The following is a 17,889-nucleotide window of genomic DNA, read 5'->3' as shown; positions in this document are numbered from 1 at the left end:
TCCAGCAGTAAAGCATCCTGGTCAGTTCCCAATGTGGTTTGACAATGGTAACACATTCTGGTCAACATATGGTGACAGATCAATGTCCATCAGTACATTCAGTTTTTTTTTTTTTTTCCTTAGTGAAATAAGAAGGGATGAATCTGGGTGTAGTCTTCTACAGCTGCCTAGTTTCATAACCCTTGTACTAGTTAATTAAAGGGCAGGATTCAAAAACATAATCAATGCCGTAAATGCCCTGAACTTAATCAGCTGTTTCTTGCAAATGTCAGCTGCAGAGAACAGAGGCATTTGTTGGCTCCTAGGCTGCTTAGCACTGGAGAAGGATCTTTCTAAAACCTGGGCCCTGTTTTGAGGAAGCCCCCATGGAGGACTCGGAGCAACCTATTTACCAGAGTCCCCTTTTGCCTTGCCAAACTGTCTTTCCTTTCAAAACACTGAGTGGAAAATAAATGTTTGACTTTTCATAATAACAAATTCTTTTTGTTTGGTGTTCCCCAATGATTTCATATCTATACTAAACATCCATCCCAAAGGACTTACACAGGAAGTGGAGACCAAAGCTAAAACAAACTCACACCCTTGTAAAAAAAAAAAATAGAGCAATTAAAAATCAAAACAAAATCCTTTCTAGTGAGATACAGTTCCCCTAGACTACATTTATTAATTCCACCCCACGTTTATATGGAATTTTTGTTCCTGATGATCTTTGTTTTCATTATTGTGACTTTAACAAGTACGTATAAAGCTTAAAGATTTTTGAAGCTACAAAGAATATCAAAAATTATGAGTGCACTCATAATGAAGGAAATGAAGTTTCAGTATTATTTCTTCCTACACTTATCCTGATAGGGCTGAAGTTTCTTCACACCCTGAATGACATGTCTGTGTATATTCATCTCCCTTAAGACAGGAATAATAGTAACCCACAGCCTCATAAATCACATAGTAGGGCAATATGATGTACCCTACTCCTTATTTCCTTTCGGATAATTTTTAAGGAATTTAAAATCTCATTCTTTCACATTTTTTGAAACCAAGAAATCAATATACTTGAGGATAAATATATTTTGGTTTTGAGTTGCTTCAGCTTTTTGGCTATGATGAACAATGTTGCTAAGAACACTTATGTGGTCTTTGTGTGGACGCCTACGTGCATTTCGTGCACATTGTTGACCAAAAGCTCTGTCTGTTCACAGCACATACAAAGACTTTTTTTGTATTCCACAATTCCAGGGACCACAACTGCACATACACACTTTCCACACAGCAGCCAGAGCAGACGATTAAAACATAACATAGGATCACATCCCTCCTCTGATTAACATTTCTCAGTGGCTTCCCATCACACTGAGAATAAAGCCTTCACTCCTTGACATAGCCTTCAGGGTTATGTTTCATTTCACCTCTTTCCATTTCTCTTCTCCTGTTCAACTTCATTTGTATTAAGCTTATTGCTCCCCAAACATTAGGGCTTACTTTAACCTCAGGGTACTTAGATAGGTTATTCCCTTGGCCTGTAATGCCCTTTCCTAATGTTCATTGGGCTAACTGCTTTTCATTCAGTTATCTTCAGAAATGTCGTTCATGTAGAGAAATCTTCAATGACTACCCTATCTAAAGTAGTAGCCATATTTTTCTATTACTTTACCCTGTTCTGTTTGCCAACTAAAAAATTCTGAAATTACTTATTGTTTGCTATCTCCCAACCAGAGTACAATCTAAAGACATGTACTTTTATCTTTTTTTTGTTAATGAATCTCCAGAACCTAGCATGTGATTCAAGTTTCTTAAATTTGTTGCATTAATGCACAAATTAAAAGCAGAATTAGCAGGGCATGGTGGCACATGCCTGGAATCCCAGCAGCTTGGGAAGCTGAGGCTGGGGATGTGACTCAGTGGTTAAGCACCCCTGGGTTCAATCTCTGGTGCCAATAAATAAATAAAGAAATAAAAGCAGAATTACCCCCTCTTTTAAACATTTCTATGCTCTATCCCTAAAGTCTCCAAAAAATAAAATCAGTTAGATCATGCTATGAATTCAGTGTGAACTGCTAAGCTAATGGACCACAGGTCAAATAATAACAAGTCATGTGCCAGATTTAGCCCTCAAGTATGTTTGTGTGATGTAGCAGATAACTCTGGGACCACATACCTAATCCTTTAAACCACTTCTGTTTTAGCTGCAGCTTCAGTGGAGAGTTCCTGCTTTAGTTAGCTTGTCACCACTGTGAACAAAATACCTGACAAGAAAATTTAGAAGAAGAAAAGTTTATTTTGGCTCATGATTTCAGAGGTTCAGGCTATAGTTGGCCAAATCCCATAGCCCTGGACCAGAGGTGATACAGTACATTACAGCAGAAGGTGTGACCAAAGAAAGCAGCTCAGAACATGGCAACCAAAAGGCAGACAGAGAGCTCTGCTTGCCAAGGACAAAATATAAACAACAAAGGTACATCCCCAGTGATCTACTTTCTTCAGTCACACTTCACCTGCCTATAATTAGCACTCAGTTACTCCATATCAGTAGGTTAATCCACTGATTAGTTTCCATCTCTCATCAGTCAATCATTTTATCTCTGAAAACTCTTGCATTACCTCACACACAAGCTTTTGGGAGACACCTCAGATCTAAACCATAACAGTTCCTAAGAGCTCAAAATCACCTCCTCATTGACAGTATTCCACCTCTTGCAGGTACAGAATTATTTCTGCTTTCTACCTTGGGGCATCTCCTGTCTTCTGAAACTAGCAGCGTGAGTGTGGTAGTGGGAATGGGAGGCTCTTCAGGGCCATGTTTATGTTCCCTGGGACAAATGTCAGTCATCAACCAACATGGAAGCCGTGCTTCATCTACTTTTCCTTCAAACAAAACCTCTGTGTGCAGACATGCCTGAAGCAAGCAAGAGCTGTATTTTCAGCTATCTTATCCAAAGAATTATATATCTTTCTTAATCAAACTTGAGATAAAATGTCACCCATGCTTGTAAGAGACCTAATGCTTGATAGAGCACTCAGAGTAGGGCTGACTGGGTTAGGCTGTGCCACGGTAGATGCCCTTTCCTTCCCCCTTGAAGCTTGTGGTTATGACCAGAATTAATCATCTGGAGAGGAGGGAGGCCCTCAGGTACAACCCAGGGTTGAGGGGCAGGCTGGAGCTGGATGGGAGCTCCTATCCCATGTGCTTGTGGAAATGGACCTCAAGAGAAGAAGGAAAGAGCCCTGCAATGGGTTAAAGCTGAAAGATAGTAAATTATAAAATATAGTTAGATTATTTAGTTTTATGGTCCTATCCTTAGTACCTACTGCCATTTTGTCAGATTCTAACCTTTAGTAAAACTTAACTAGGGCACTAAGTGTGTCTCAGTTGAACTAAATGGTGTGCAAGGAAGAGCCATGTGCTCATATAAGGGGAAAAAGAGTTGAAAGCAGAGAATCAGTCTTTGCTCTCCAAAGCCAGCAGGTGATACAATCATTAAAATAATCTCTAAGAACAGTGTTCAGAACTAAGGGTTGAGAATATAAAGTACAATCTCCCCTACCAAGAGGAGATTCATTCTCATTGACTACTTTGAAGCATCTGGATTTTATTTCTTTAAGAAAGTCATTTATTTATTACACCAATTACATGAAAGCATAAAACTAGATGTCCGAAGAGAAAAAAAAAAAAAAAATATGTTAACCTTCTAAATAGAAAAGGCAACAATTCCCAAGTTCATTTACAGGCCTATTAAAACTTCCCACCGTACTTCCAGACTCAGGGTACAGCTGGCAGTGAGCTAGACCACTTCAGAGGAAATGAGATAAAATGGAGCTACCCTGATAGTAGGGGGCATGTGGGACTTTTGCTTGGAGGCAGGGACAGAAATAATTGGGGAAGAGTCTCCAATAAAGTTTGATCTTTGTCTTTTTTTGTATACTAGTGCATCCTTAGAACACATGCTAGACACATGCCCAGCTCATAGTATACCAAATTGTGAGAGTAGAGCTATTTATACACTTTTTAATTCTATTTGGATTGGGTCTAATGAATAGGCATAAACAGATTTTGAAGGTAGGAATCATGTGGCTCCAACTGTTGAGATGAGGTGGAAGGAAAACAGAGACCTCTACAGGGATGGTTGGAAAAACAGCTGAAATTACTACATTCCATTCAATGCTAGTTCAATGATAAATTTTGAAATCCCTCTTAAAAAAAAAAAGAGTTTCTCTTATTTGCTCCTTTGTAGCAATAAAAAGTCAGGGCTAGCACCACAACTAATATGAAAGGCATTGCCTTTCTTTTCCATTTATAAATCTGATATTTAGTTTTCATAAAGTCAAATAAATTTTTAAAAAATTCTATACTTTGAAAAAGAGCTGTTTTCCTCTTTAATTATTTGTACCAGCTGGAGATTGACCCAAACAACATTACTAGTAGGTGGAAAAACATTTGTCTTCCTAACTTTTAATATCATCAAAAAGTAAAATTTCCAATTCTGAAAATAGTGTTATTGCTATGAAAAAGCAACTTTTTTTTTCTTTTGGAACAACATCCCATAATTTGATACAGAGGATCAATGTTAGCCAGGGAGTTCATTGCAAATAATAGAACTTGGCTCTGACTGATTTGGTCAGAAAAGGGATTTATTGGAAATATATTGGTTAGCTCAAAAATTGTCAAAAATAGGGCTTGGGTATATAATTCAGTTGATAGAGTGCTTGCTTTGCACACACAAGGCCCTGGGTTCAATTCCCCAGCACCACCAAAAGAAAATCGTCAAAGATAGCAACTTCACTCAGAGGTCATGCACCTGGGAGTACAACCAAAATCACATCACAAAACTGGTCCTCTGTTGACATTGCTGCTGCTGCCACTTAGTGTCAGACATCACAGCTTACACAGTTGACATTGTTGGTGCTATACCTTGGCTACCACGGTGAATGTGGCTGGCAATGCTATCCTTGAAAACTAGACATTGTTACCACAATCATCACAAGCAGAGGTGTTCCCTCTCTCCTTATTTGCAAAACTTGCTCCCAATTCAAAGTCCATGGGTTTGAGTCTAGAGCATATGCCCATGTTCTAAGGAGACCTGGAAAGCAAGTACCCAACATTTTGTGCTTCTGCAGTTAGTAGTAAGCTCTGACTCCCAAAGACCCACAAAATGAGGAAATGCCCAAACAGAAGCAAGAAAACAACCTATGGCCAGTATAGTCCACACCTTTGATGGCCCAGCTACATACATTCTTTATTTAAATTAATTTATATGTCTGCCTAATATGATGCAGATATATCTTAAATAGCAAAACATATATTCCCCAAAGATAAACCAAAATGTAATCAATTACTGCATCCAGCATTGAGTTCAAAATTTTTAGGTAACTTGATTTCTACTCACTTTCCAGTTCTGTCTTAATCCCATTGTGATATAAACTATGAATTACTTTGTTCAAGTTCTTTACCACCACTCAGTATAAAAGAATGGAGAGGAAGAAGATATTTAAAACTTAGCTAAAATAAAAATATGAATCATATTTTACCAATCTGAAGATATATATTTTCCTCATAATTTACCATGTCTGAAGTCAATCAATGGCATCTTATAATTGCTGTCAACTGAGTGGCAATTATTGTGCCTTAGTAGTATCTTAATTGATTTTTAAAAATACTTTCATTTTAACCTGTTCTAGAGTAATATATGATGGAAATTGTGTCTAAAAACATCTAAAATAACTCTCTTAAGAAGTATGAATGTGGCTCAGTGGTGGAGCGCTCACCTAGCATGTGTGAGGCCCTGGATTCGATCCTCAGCACCACATAAAAATAAAATAAAGGTATTGTGTCCACCTACAACTAAATATATATATATACATATATATATATATGTATATATATATATTTAAAAGAAAAAAGAATATGAAGTGAAAATTCTAAGTGAAAAGCAGGAATTAAATAATAGTGTAGTAGGTGGTATGTATGAAAGTGTGTGTGTGTGTGTGTGTGTGTGTGCACGCGTGTGTGTGAACACTGGTACATAAGTGTACATCTTATGATCTATGCCCTTGTGGAGTCAATGAAATATAGTACATAACAAAAAAAAAATAGGAGTAGATACTATATGTATTCTGCAATATTTAAATATTTGTAGTTGTTATGGTGATAGGTTTCTTATTTTGCCACTCATTTCAGGTTGCTGTTGCTTCCAGCAACACCTGGAAGTGTTTTTAACCTGGTAGAGTGGCCCAGATCTTTATTCCTGAGGAATCAGAGCCCAATAGCTGGTCCTGTGTATGGAGGGTTGTTTTAGTTTTGCATTACAGTGAAATAAGCTCTATTGAGCTTATAATCCATGTCTTATCATATGTCCATTAACCAGAAACAGAAGAAATTATGAGATAAATGGCAATCTTGTGACACTGCCCTAAAGTGTTTGTTTCACATGACAGGGTGGAGATGTCCTAAGAGACCCTCTTTGTTCCATTCATACTCTTACCTTTTCCAAATCTTTATAGGAGCCCCACTTGCTGTCTATAGACAGTGTCAATTGTTTAAGCCAACAGCATAAAACATTTTTCCTATTTACTGAGTGATAAGAGGGTACAAACATGGCCAAATGACATTTTCAGTTTCTAATTCAATGGACCACTGTTCACACTTAAAAGCATCCTTCTCTTTAAAATAGCAGGGTTTTTAGTTAGCGAATAACAAATAGACATATAGTAAACTATTGCAACTTGATCATTAGAAGCAATAATGGGAAGTATTCTACAACTTGATTTGTGGGTATATTGTACCTATGGGGTGGGAGAGTGGAACATTTATTAGTTGAAATTTAAGAGTAGACGTTCTCAAATTTTAGTGTGCATCAGAATTTCCTGAGGGTTTAACCCTTGATTATTATGCTCACTCCAAGAGTTTCCAGTTCAATGGTCCTAGGAAGTGGCCATCTAATTTGCATTTCTAACAAGTACCCAGGTAATGCTGAAAATCCTGGTTTTGGGATCACATTCTGAAAACCATTGATTCAGAAAATATGTTACATTCTATGGGACAGAATCACAATTTTACAATTTGTCCCAGAGTTACCTCTTTCTGGTGAATAGACATATGGTAAGTCATAAGCATAAGCTTTGCTGCTTATTCCACTATAAAATGGGTTTTCAGATCAGAAGCAATGTTTGCAAGATACTATGTTGGTGTGTGAATAAGGGAAGTTTATAATTTGTCATCAAAATTGGAACATTTTTTAGAGCAATTGGGCTATTAACTATACCAGAACAATGGCAGTAGACTGGGACTGTCTTGGGTAAATTGAAATGAGCACCAATTGTATGAGATATTTAATATGTCCAGGATGGTTGGACTAGCAAGTGTCAGGTAGGAATGTTAGACAGAAAAAGAAAATTCAAACCCCTCACAAATGTCTGATACAAGGAGGACAAATTTCTGACTTTTCTATGATTATGGCTTGCTAATAAATTAACCTGCTACCCTATGGCTCTCTGGTTGGTCCCCTGGGGTGTAATACCATATTAAAAGTTCAGGATTCAGGGTTGGGGAGGTAGCTCAGTGGCAGAACACTTGTCTAGCATGTGTGAGGTCCTGTGTTTGATCCCCAGTACCCCCACCAACAAAAAATTCAGGATTCCCTGTTGCCTATAGCAAGTTGGGCATTCAGCAGTGGCAGTCAGCACTGGTGATGGAATGTCCATATCACTGAGTCTGTGCATAATCTGTATCTATGTTGCTATGGAAAGTTTTATTCAAAAGTCTACAGAGTGAACACTGGAATAGATGGAATAGGACACTGGCTAACACATACAAGGTGAATTATCTTCTCCACCTGATTATTGAGTCTCTTCCACTGGAGTGTTTTTTATTGAGTGTTATCAATTTTTGGCCACAAAGAAATTAAAACCTTGGATAGTTGGTATAAACAATAAAGAATGTGCTATTTCACATATATTAATAAGTTCTAAAATATAGTAGCTCAAGAGTTGGTTGATTAGATTGTTCAGCAACATCATCAAGGATCCAAGTCCTTTCCATCTTTTTGATTTGCCATCCTGAATATATTACCTTGATTTCTTTCATGGTTTTAAGAAGGCTACAGCTACTCTAAGCAAAAGATCTTCACCCACTAACATCTAGAGTCTGTCGAAAGGATGATTCCTATTTTTATTTTGATAAATAAACTCACAGAACTAATCCCATAGTAAACTTCTTCAATATCTCATTGGCCAAAATTGGATCTCATGCCCTTTCTAAGCCAACCACTAGTAAGGAGAATAGAACCACCATGATTACTTAGATGTAGTCATTCCTCCCTAGAGCATGAAGTCACATGGAGGTTCTTGACTACCTATACAAAACTAAAGTTCTGTTCACAAGGAAGGGTAATGGCTATTGGATTGACAATGCAGCAAAAGGTCTTTATGTCATGGGCCCGTTTTTGTTGATGCACGCAAATACTTCTCAAACCCACTTGTTACCAATCCTTTCTGGTCTCGTTCTTTCATCTTTTAATACAACTTAATTAAACCATTTGTGTTTATTAGGCTCTATATTTCCAGAAAAAGGCAAAGATGATATGTCACTCAAAGTTCTAACCCACTGGGAGAATTTTACTTCTCCACTCTCTGGTGGGACTGAATGGAACTGAATGGACTGCTGCAATCTATTTTGTAGGCTTATTTTGTATGGTGCCCACTCACTATTCAAATCTAAAACTATGCTAAAATTTTCTTTTTATCCCATTAACCAAAGGAGACGATAGGGAAATATTTACAAAAGTATACTTGTTGGTATTGGAGAGGTGGCAGTGTGGCATGACCAGAAATACTAGGAAGATGAGCCATCAGCACATGAAACTTGAGCTCTCAGGACCTGCTCAGATGCACTCACTTATATACTATTTCCACTTGGATGCATCTGACTTTGTAACTCGGTAGATCAGGTAACTTCCAGTTCATGATAAACAGCTTGCATTTCATAGTCACCTGGTTTCCTTCAGGTCCCACTAGCAAATCAAGTGCTATTCTTCCAAAGAAGAATGATTGCTCATTAAAGAAGGTATAGTTTTGCCCTAAAACATTGATGTTTTTGGTATGAACTTCATATTCAGTCTTTCCACAAACTTTGAGAACCAGTGGTCCTACTAGGTCTTAAGAGCCAAGTTGGACATTTGCAGCCTGGACCAGCTGCACAACCTTCCTCTGAGCCCTACTTAATGTTGTCAGCTTTTCAAGTCACTCAGGAGCAGGAGATGAGGATCCTGTAAAATGTGGTATATGTTGCCTCTAAAATTCAAAGAGCAATATCAATTATTGGACATTTTTCTAGAGGTAGGAAACCAATAATAATAATAGTAATACTATAATTATTAATTATAGTAATATTATAATTATTAATTATAATAATGCAATTTAAGCTATAATGTAGTTTAAATGGAGAACATGGGTAAAAATAGTAATATGTGTAGTTCTTTAAGTATACCTTTTGATTTACCTATACTTTCTAAAGCAGGTTAACATTTTCCAAATCTGATGGATTAAAAATAGTTCCATAATTGTTTTCAATTCCTTATATCAAGAGGTGAATTCTATTTCCTTATGCCTTATATTTGAGCTGGACTTTTTACTTGCTTTGACCAAGAGAATGCTGCAGAGGTGACATTTTATGAATTATAAACAGACCTCAAGAGCCTATAAGCAACTTCTGCTCTGCCCTTTTGGGGATCTGTACACTGAAGAAACCTGAGTCCATCTGCTGGAGAGACCACATAGAGGAGAACTGATGTAGCCTGGTCTTTAACCCCAGCTAAGTGCCACCTGCCTGCAATGCAGGTAAACCCAGTCAACTCCATCTGAATCAGAGACGAGTCATCTTATCTGAGTCCTACACAAAGTGCTGCCTCAATAACTATGAACAAATAAATGGCTTTTATAACAGACCCGTAAGGTTTGAGGTAGATTTCACGCTGTAATAGATAACGGATACAAGAAGACTTTCACGATCATCATTGTTTCTTCATGTTGTTTTATATGCAGAAAAACAGGACTAAATTTTAGAACCGTAGGGAAGTTGATAACAAGTAACTCCACACGTCCCTATGAAATGTGACGTGACAGCCCAGAGTTGAGACTGGGAAAATGCCATTCCAGTCCAGATTACTATAATACCTAATGAGCCCCTACTCCATGCTCTTGTAGGATGTCTTATGGTAGGCACTTTAGGCTGAGGGTTGGTTGGGAAAGGAATAGTGAAGATGGAGAGGTGAAGGTTCCATTAATGAACAAAGCCTTGAAACAGGGATATAAAATTTAAAATATATTTTTAATCATATCTTTATTCCATCATTCCTAATATGTCTTTCATATTCTATCAACCTATGTTTCATTAGGTACTTCATGTATATAATTATGAATAAAAATGTGCATATGTTAAGCAAATGCTCGAATTTTAAAAGTTTACACATGTGAATGATCAAAACATGTGGAGGATGGGCCAGGAAGCATGGCTGGCCTTTTAAGAGACAAATATAGAAGAGAACTGTACCTGCCATGGAATATAAATAAACTCACTCATGCCTACAAGATATCATGTAACCACCATACAAAGGCACTGGGGAGATGTCAAGGCACATCTATCCATAGTAAATATTTATTGACCTGCTCTGTGCTATGACACTGCAATATCTGGAAAAATCAAAGATGAAATTAGAAGTTTTCTTGCCTAAAGTATATCCAGTTCTCCTGGGGTTTCCCTTTTGGGTCAGACCTGATGTAGTGGTCTAAAAATCTTAAAGTTATTTTAGGGTCACTCAAAGGGTTCATACCTATTATAAAATGTTATAAAAATATCCCTGGAGCTACCCTGTCTCCTGAGTCACTCTCTAAGTGGCCTAATCAGACTTTAGTGTGGAGTTTGCTCTGGCCACCTTGTTTCAGGTCCACCCTGGTGTGACCTCAAACACCAGGAAAAGCCTGGTTTCAAGTGGAGTGTTCAATGTACTAGGGCACTTTATCCCACCATCTTCCTGGCAGCTTCCACTGCAGATGTTCTTACCCTGCTGGCTATTTTCACCTTTCTTTCAGCTACTTTTTTTTCCCAACTATTTTTAATTCACAGTCTTGTTTTTTAAATACCTACCACATTCATTTTCATGCTTTTTCCCCTCACTGCTGTGCTTCACACTCTCCTCTTAACCTCTCTTATCAGTGCATTGGCTTTCCTCCCTTTCATTTTTCCCTCATTCATGTATTTCCTGCTGTCCTCTTTTCCTTTGTTCAATTCAGAATATCAGCCGGAAGCTTCCCTGTTGCTAAGAAACCGCATCACCCACACACACCCTTTCCCTCTCTTATTTCTTCTTCTGATATTTAAAAAAAAAAAAAAAAAAGGAGAGGAAAGGAAAGGGAAAAAACCTCATGGGGCCAAACAGTTTCTAAAAGAAATTGAAGGGTGCTGCTATTCTATCTTCATACCTCGGGGATGTGCACCCTACCACACCCTGTCTCCTCTTATTAGATTTTGGCTTCTTGATTTATTGATAACATGCCCCAGGCTGTGAGATAAAGCACAAAATGCCCTTTGAGTTTTCACAAATTATGGAAGGAGGGAAGAAATGTAATTCCTACCAAAGGAAGAATGAAAGAGAAAACATTTAAAATTTAGTTTCATGGCCTGGCATGGGCTCATTAAGGGCTCTTGTGTAGATTTCTGAATCAAATCCAGCCCTCCTCAGTAAGAGGCTTCCATTAGGGATGGAGTTAGCTGACAAGTTCCTCTTATAGACCTCCATCTTGTCAAGTTGTGAGGAAGCCGCTAACAGCATGTTGAGTGTGGTCTACACAAAAGAAAGGATAAAAACAATACAGGAATTCATTGTGCAGTTTTCCAAATCTAAATCTTTTTCCAGACATCAATCTGACATGGTGCTTGTGTTGGAGGCATAATTGGAGGTGTGGCAGCCCGTCTTACAACATGTTCTTAATGGATTCCAAGTCTGCTGGCACACTTTAATACTTTAATGGGAATGGTAGCTCCATATGTCCAAACACTAGGGCAGAGTAACAGATACCACAGATTTGAAGAAATCTCCTTTCACCCTTGCAATACCATAAATAATTTCCCTCCCTGGTGTGAATTCTTTCTGTGTCTTTGTGCATGGATGCCATGCCTGAGAGGCCTTCCCTGCTAAGCCTGCCCCCACACTGTTGCTCTCAGCTCTTTGCCCACTGTTAGCACTGCACTAATTGGGTGGTGTTAGAGGAGTCCCTTTGCTGATAGTATCACAGCCTTTCATGTACATGTGTTTGTTGGCTTCTGAGTACTGATCCCTGGGAAAGAAGGACTCAGATCCTGCATGTAACAAATAATCAATAAACTGCCTTAAATGTAGAACAGATACTCAGACAAGGAGGATATTTTTAGTTTCATTTTCTAGAGAGGAGAAGGAACAGTAGTTTTCTTCATGTTAAGGACCAGCTCATCAGCGAAGTAAGGGAAATGAAACATATATTTTCAGACAGAGCATTTCAGTAGAGAAAATGTTACAGAACTTTATTTGTCAGAATCTACTGATATTCCGAAAGTGAAATCCCTGTGAGACTAAGACCCACTCCAAGGTATTCTAAGAATGCCTGACCAGAACTGGATCTGGCAAGCTACCACTATTTTCCTTCTAGAATCCAACCCCTAAGAGACTTTAGGTCTTCTGAGAGATTCAGAAAGTTCTAATATGATTTTACAGTTTTTATCTCAACTATTGAAACATGTATACGATCTTCCTGAAATTTATATTTTATGTACTGCTTACTCTAAAAAACTGAGACTGATAGAAAATTTTCACTTTCATGTTCACTTCTCAACTCTTATCTCCAACTTGAAGCCCACTGCCAAGTTATGCTAATTTCTTCTTTTTTTTTTTTTCACATTCCTTTACATTGAATTCCTTTTTCCTCTTCCATCCCATGGTATCAATATGGTCTATAGTCTCTTAGTGCCGCCTGTCACTGCAAACTATGGCATCTGTCCCAGAAAACAGACTAATCTTCCACCTGAAACCTCTACTGGTAATATAACCAGTGCCCTAGAGGCCTCTCATTTTTCTTGGCCTCTCAGAGCAAATAACCCTTGCATCCCTCCTCCAACCTCTGTCAGCCCCTCCTCTCCTGGGTCTGCTTCACTCTGAATCCTATAGGTCAATGATTTTCTCTCCATCACAGTCTGCTGCTCTCCAGCTCTCAGCTACTCTGCACACCCTCTGCAGACTCTGCTTGATGAGTCCAGTCCATGAGTTCTTTCCCTGTTTGTCTCCCCTCTCTTTGTTCCTTCCCCCACCATTTGCACACCCATGACCCATCATCACCTCTCTCTTAGTATCTCAATCCCCTTGCCCCTGATTGGCCAGGAAAATCCCCACTTTTGAGTGAATTTATCTTCACAGCGTCCTGTCTATGCCCAGGCTATTGAAGTCTCCTGGAGAGATAGTGCCACTTTGCCATGGATGATCTGCCAACTCTATGTCAGCAAGCACTGGTTCCTCCAGGCTGCCCAGCAACCCTCCTGTGTTTCACTATCATATTCCTCCTCACCTACTTTTTACAAAGTATCACTCATCACTCATTCATTCCCCAAGTACTTATTGAATGCCCACTCTAGCAGCATGTGGGTCCTGGGTGGTCACTATAGCAAGGCAAGTCCAAGTCCTTATAGACCTGACAGTTCAGCCTGGAAAAGTGAAACTAAAGCTTAAATTCCAGCAATTGAACGGGAGCCAAAAACCTGTAACCTTGTATATTGTTCTAGGAGATATATAAAATATCAGTTTTTGATAAAGTCTAGTTATTTTCTTTTTAATATTACACAAGTAATGAAAACATTCTTTTTAAAAAAAAAAAAATTCAAACATTACAGAAGTACTAGGAATAGAGGAAGATTCTCCCAACTCCCTCTTTGCCAGACCCTCTCCCTGCATATAAGCCGTTAGAAGTTGTTTTTTTTTTTTTATTGTAAACAAATAGGGTTAGTGTTAGCGTTAGAAGTTTTATGTGCATTTGTAGAAACCTTATTACTGTGGATTTACATTCATCAAAATGTTTGCAAACATGTGCATTCACATCCAAATAGTGGAAAATGCATAATAAATCATCTATTTGAGGGGGGGATATAAATAGTAGGAGGTGTGTCTTCCTTTAAATTTAAGTAAACTTAGTTCCCTAGGAAACAAATCACCTGGACCTAAACTTAAGTTTTAAATTCAGGTAGTATGTATAAACTGAGAAGAAAACTAAATGGTAGAGAATGTTAAGATCCAGGAACAAAACAAAGAACCTAATTGCTGGCTCATCAGGTTGAGTGAGGATTTCAAAAAGTCAAATTTTGTTATATACTTTGGTAACATTTTATTGAAAGTTAGAAAACACGACAGATACAAAGATAACAACTTTAAAATGCTTTCACTACAAACTCAGTAATTTGCCTATCCCAAGTGTAAACTATTTTGGGCTATTGATGTCAGGGTTTTCAAAACATATTTTAAATAATGTAGAAAGGCATAACAGAAGATGAATACAGATAGGATCAATAGATAATAAATTGCACCTCAGTTCAGAAATAGCTGAACCCATGGGGAATTAACTTGCTGGATTTTCTTTCTTTTCTGCTTTGAGCTAAACTCATTTAAATCCCACATTATAAAAATTAGGTGCATTTTTAAGAATTTGACCTAGCTTTTATAATTGTCACTTTCTTGCAGTCAGTCAAATAATAGTTTGTAAGATTAAAGACAAACACAAAGTCCCTTTCTTCCACAGTATATAGATATACATACTGTAATCTTGGGTAGGAATTTGCATTACATATTCTAAGACTTGCTTTTTTCATTTAATGATATGCTGAGATCTTTTCATGTAATACATGTAGACTTATCTCATTCTTTTTAACTTCTTATTCTATTCTACATTAAAGAATTGCCATAACTTACTAAACTATGTTATCGAACTTCTTTTTTGTTATTATAAACAATTTCCAAATGGGATGATTATGCATTTATTTTCATTTACATACCTACATATTTCCATAGAACACACACCTGGAGTTGGAATTTTTAGGCTAAAAAAAAGCTTTATACTTTTTGGCATTATAAATATTGAAAGAAATATGAACTTTTATGTGTCAAAATAAGCCAAGCATATAAAAAGTTAATTAGTTAACTCACAAAAAAGCAAATCTAAACCAGCAAACATTCATAAAGACACTCAATCTCAATAAAGACCAGGAAAATAATTAAACAATGAAATTTTAATTTATAGCTATTGAACTGGCAAAATTTTAAAAGATCAGCAAAACCTGTTACTGGTAGGAATACGGGAGAGAGCTGTGAAAAGCAATCTGTGAACATCTATGAAAATTTAAAATACATTTAGATTTCAACCAAAGAACCTGGTAACTCAGACTCCAATGGCATAGAAATAGGAATAAAAAAAATTAGAATACGTAAACAAGGATATGTCAACATGGATTTTGCCTAAACAAAATGGGACTATTTACTAAGTCCCATGTTGCCATCATTTCAGGGATGGACAGAGCACAGGCCCTGCCTTCAGGTACGTGCACAAGCAATTTGAGTTCACAGGAGAGTTCTAGGGAAGCAAGCTGGGTAGAGGGTCACTGAGTTCATTGGAAAGCAGATATACATGACTACAAAATAAAGCACACTTCCAAGGCCTCGGATTAAGCTGTGTCATCCAGGAAAACTGAACATCTGGTAAAAACATCACCCATAAACTTGCCATGAAACCATTGTGTTAATTAAAGTTATAGGTACTCTGTTTGTTTGTTTGTTTGTTTTTGTTTTTGTTTTTTTCTGGTACCAGGGATTGAACCCAGGGAGCTTGAGCACCAAGCCACATCTCTAGCCCTTTTTATTTTATGTTTTGAGACAGGGTCTAGTTAAGCTACTTAGGATCTCACTAAATTGCTGAGGCTGGCCTCAAACTTGTAAACCTCTTGCCTCAGCCTCCCAAGTTACTGGGATTACAGTATGAACTCTAATTTTTCTAATGGCAGTAAAATCAGAATATGAGATGCACTATGAAAAAATGGTCTGCTTTTTTACAAACAGAATAACAGACCAAATGCTGGTTTGTTTATATGCCTGGTGTGGAGTACATTCTTGAAAGACATTTGCTGAATCAATAAAGACATGAGAATAGCATTATAAAAGTTTAGCTCAGATAAACTGGATGTAGTCAATAATCTCACCTGTTCAAGACTTCCAGGAATAATGAATAATTTTTTCCTTTCATCCTCCTCCCTCGATTCTCTCTTTTTCCTTTCTCCCTCTCTCCCTCCCCTCCTTCCATTCATTTCCTCCACTATTTTTCAGGAAAATGAAAGACTCCAGTAAAATTAAAGTTCTAAATCCTGTTAACCTCACTTTGACCCCATTATTTCACTATTTAACAATGAAGTGAAACCACTGGATCTTAAATAATGGACTTGAAGTGCCAAAATAGAGTACTGAGCAATTTTAAAAGCACAAATGTTATATGGGAAAAGCATGGCTAACATTAAAAACAAACAAAACATAACAGCTCATTAGAAACTGATAATGTACAACCCCCCTTTGGTTACAGATCCCCAGAAGGGATTGCTGGCCCATAGAGAAGCAAGGGCAGTCCATCTACAAGGTCCCCTTGCTCCCTAACTATTGTCATTTAAGGGAAATCCATTAGCAAGCATTCTCTCACGGAAAGGCTGGGACCTCCACAGAATAATGAAAATGTTCCCAGAGTCTAAGTGCTGCCTGGCATTGCTCCCGTATCAACAGCAAAACAACTGCATAGCAACCTGCATTTGTCCAGTCCCTTACTCATGACTGCTCCAAAAGGGATGATACCCCTGCTACTCCCTGTCTGCTGTGTACAGTGTGTCAAGCAGGAGTTGAATCTATATGCCAAATTGAGGAGCGATGCAGGCTGGCATTTCCCAGCACACGCTGTTCACCACGTGGTCCCTGGAGCTTTGCCTCTTGGCTCACTGAGGAGCCAGGGCTCCTCTCCCCTCCCCCACCTTCTCTCACAAAGACAACATGGAACAACCATTAGCAGGTACGTGTGTGCAAGCTCCCAACTGTCCAAGTACCCCTCAGATCCAGTGACCTGTTTTTGAATAATAGGGAAGAGTTTCCAGCCTGTGTTCTGCATTCTCGGAGTACGCAGAGTTCACAGTGAGAGAACTGTCACTCCTAAAACAAAGAATAGCCACTCTAAGTGCTGCTTAGCAAGGAGCATCTGCCATCTGTTCATGTCCTGTGGCAGTGCTGCTGATCTGGACTCGAGCAATGGCACCATCCTACCAATCCAGACCAGGGCACTTTTCCTCCGTCCCAGAGGGTGTTTCCTTGAACTTTCCCATCTGTTTCTAAGTACAGAAAATATTATTTATAAAATAAGACTAGCAAGTGACTCACAGCACATAAAAATAAGTCAGGGTGCAATTTGTCATCATCTTTAGCAGAAAAAATAAAAAAGTAAAATGCTCCAGAATTGGAGAAACAACTTACTTTTTAAAACCTTCTCAAGGAGCGTCTTCAAATGATAGGCAGGAAGTGGACTTGTGGGGTTGAAGTTAAGCTCAAGCAAACTCGAGTGGCAAGCGCACCAGCCCCATCATGCATATTCATAAGAGGCAACCTGAGCGCCTGTGTAAAACCACAGTGTGGCTGTGTTTCCTGCACATACTTTGCATCCATACTGCCAGGAAACACAGCAGCCCTGAAGAGACCCAGTGCTTTGCTCTGTAACATGATTCAGAAGAATGATCATTGTTCTTTGGAGATTTAACCCACACATCAACTGGATTTTCTCCATAGGCCTGTGACAACCCAAGAAGTGCCC

At 38.2% G+C, this 17,889-nt stretch overlaps 1 protein-coding gene across 1 annotated transcript in view; it reads right to left on the bottom strand.

Moving 5' to 3' along the window:
• The window catches only part of CEP85L (centrosomal protein 85L), a 196,707-nt gene extending 179,117 nt beyond the window's left edge, over positions 1-17,590 (bottom strand). The window contains exon 1 of the mRNA XM_079149012.1: positions 17,556-17,590. The gene's annotated coding sequence lies outside the window, so the exon portion shown is untranslated. The remainder of the gene's footprint in view (positions 1-17,555) is intronic.
• Positions 17,591-17,889: the final 299 nt, after the last annotated feature.

Source organism: Sciurus vulgaris, assembly GCF_902686455.1.
Source record: "Sciurus vulgaris genome assembly, chromosome: 7".
In the NCBI taxonomy this organism is placed as follows: Eukaryota; Metazoa; Chordata; class Mammalia; order Rodentia; family Sciuridae; genus Sciurus; species Sciurus vulgaris.
The sequence above is the reverse complement of the archived record's forward strand: the minus strand, read 5'-3'. Positions and strand labels throughout refer to the sequence as shown.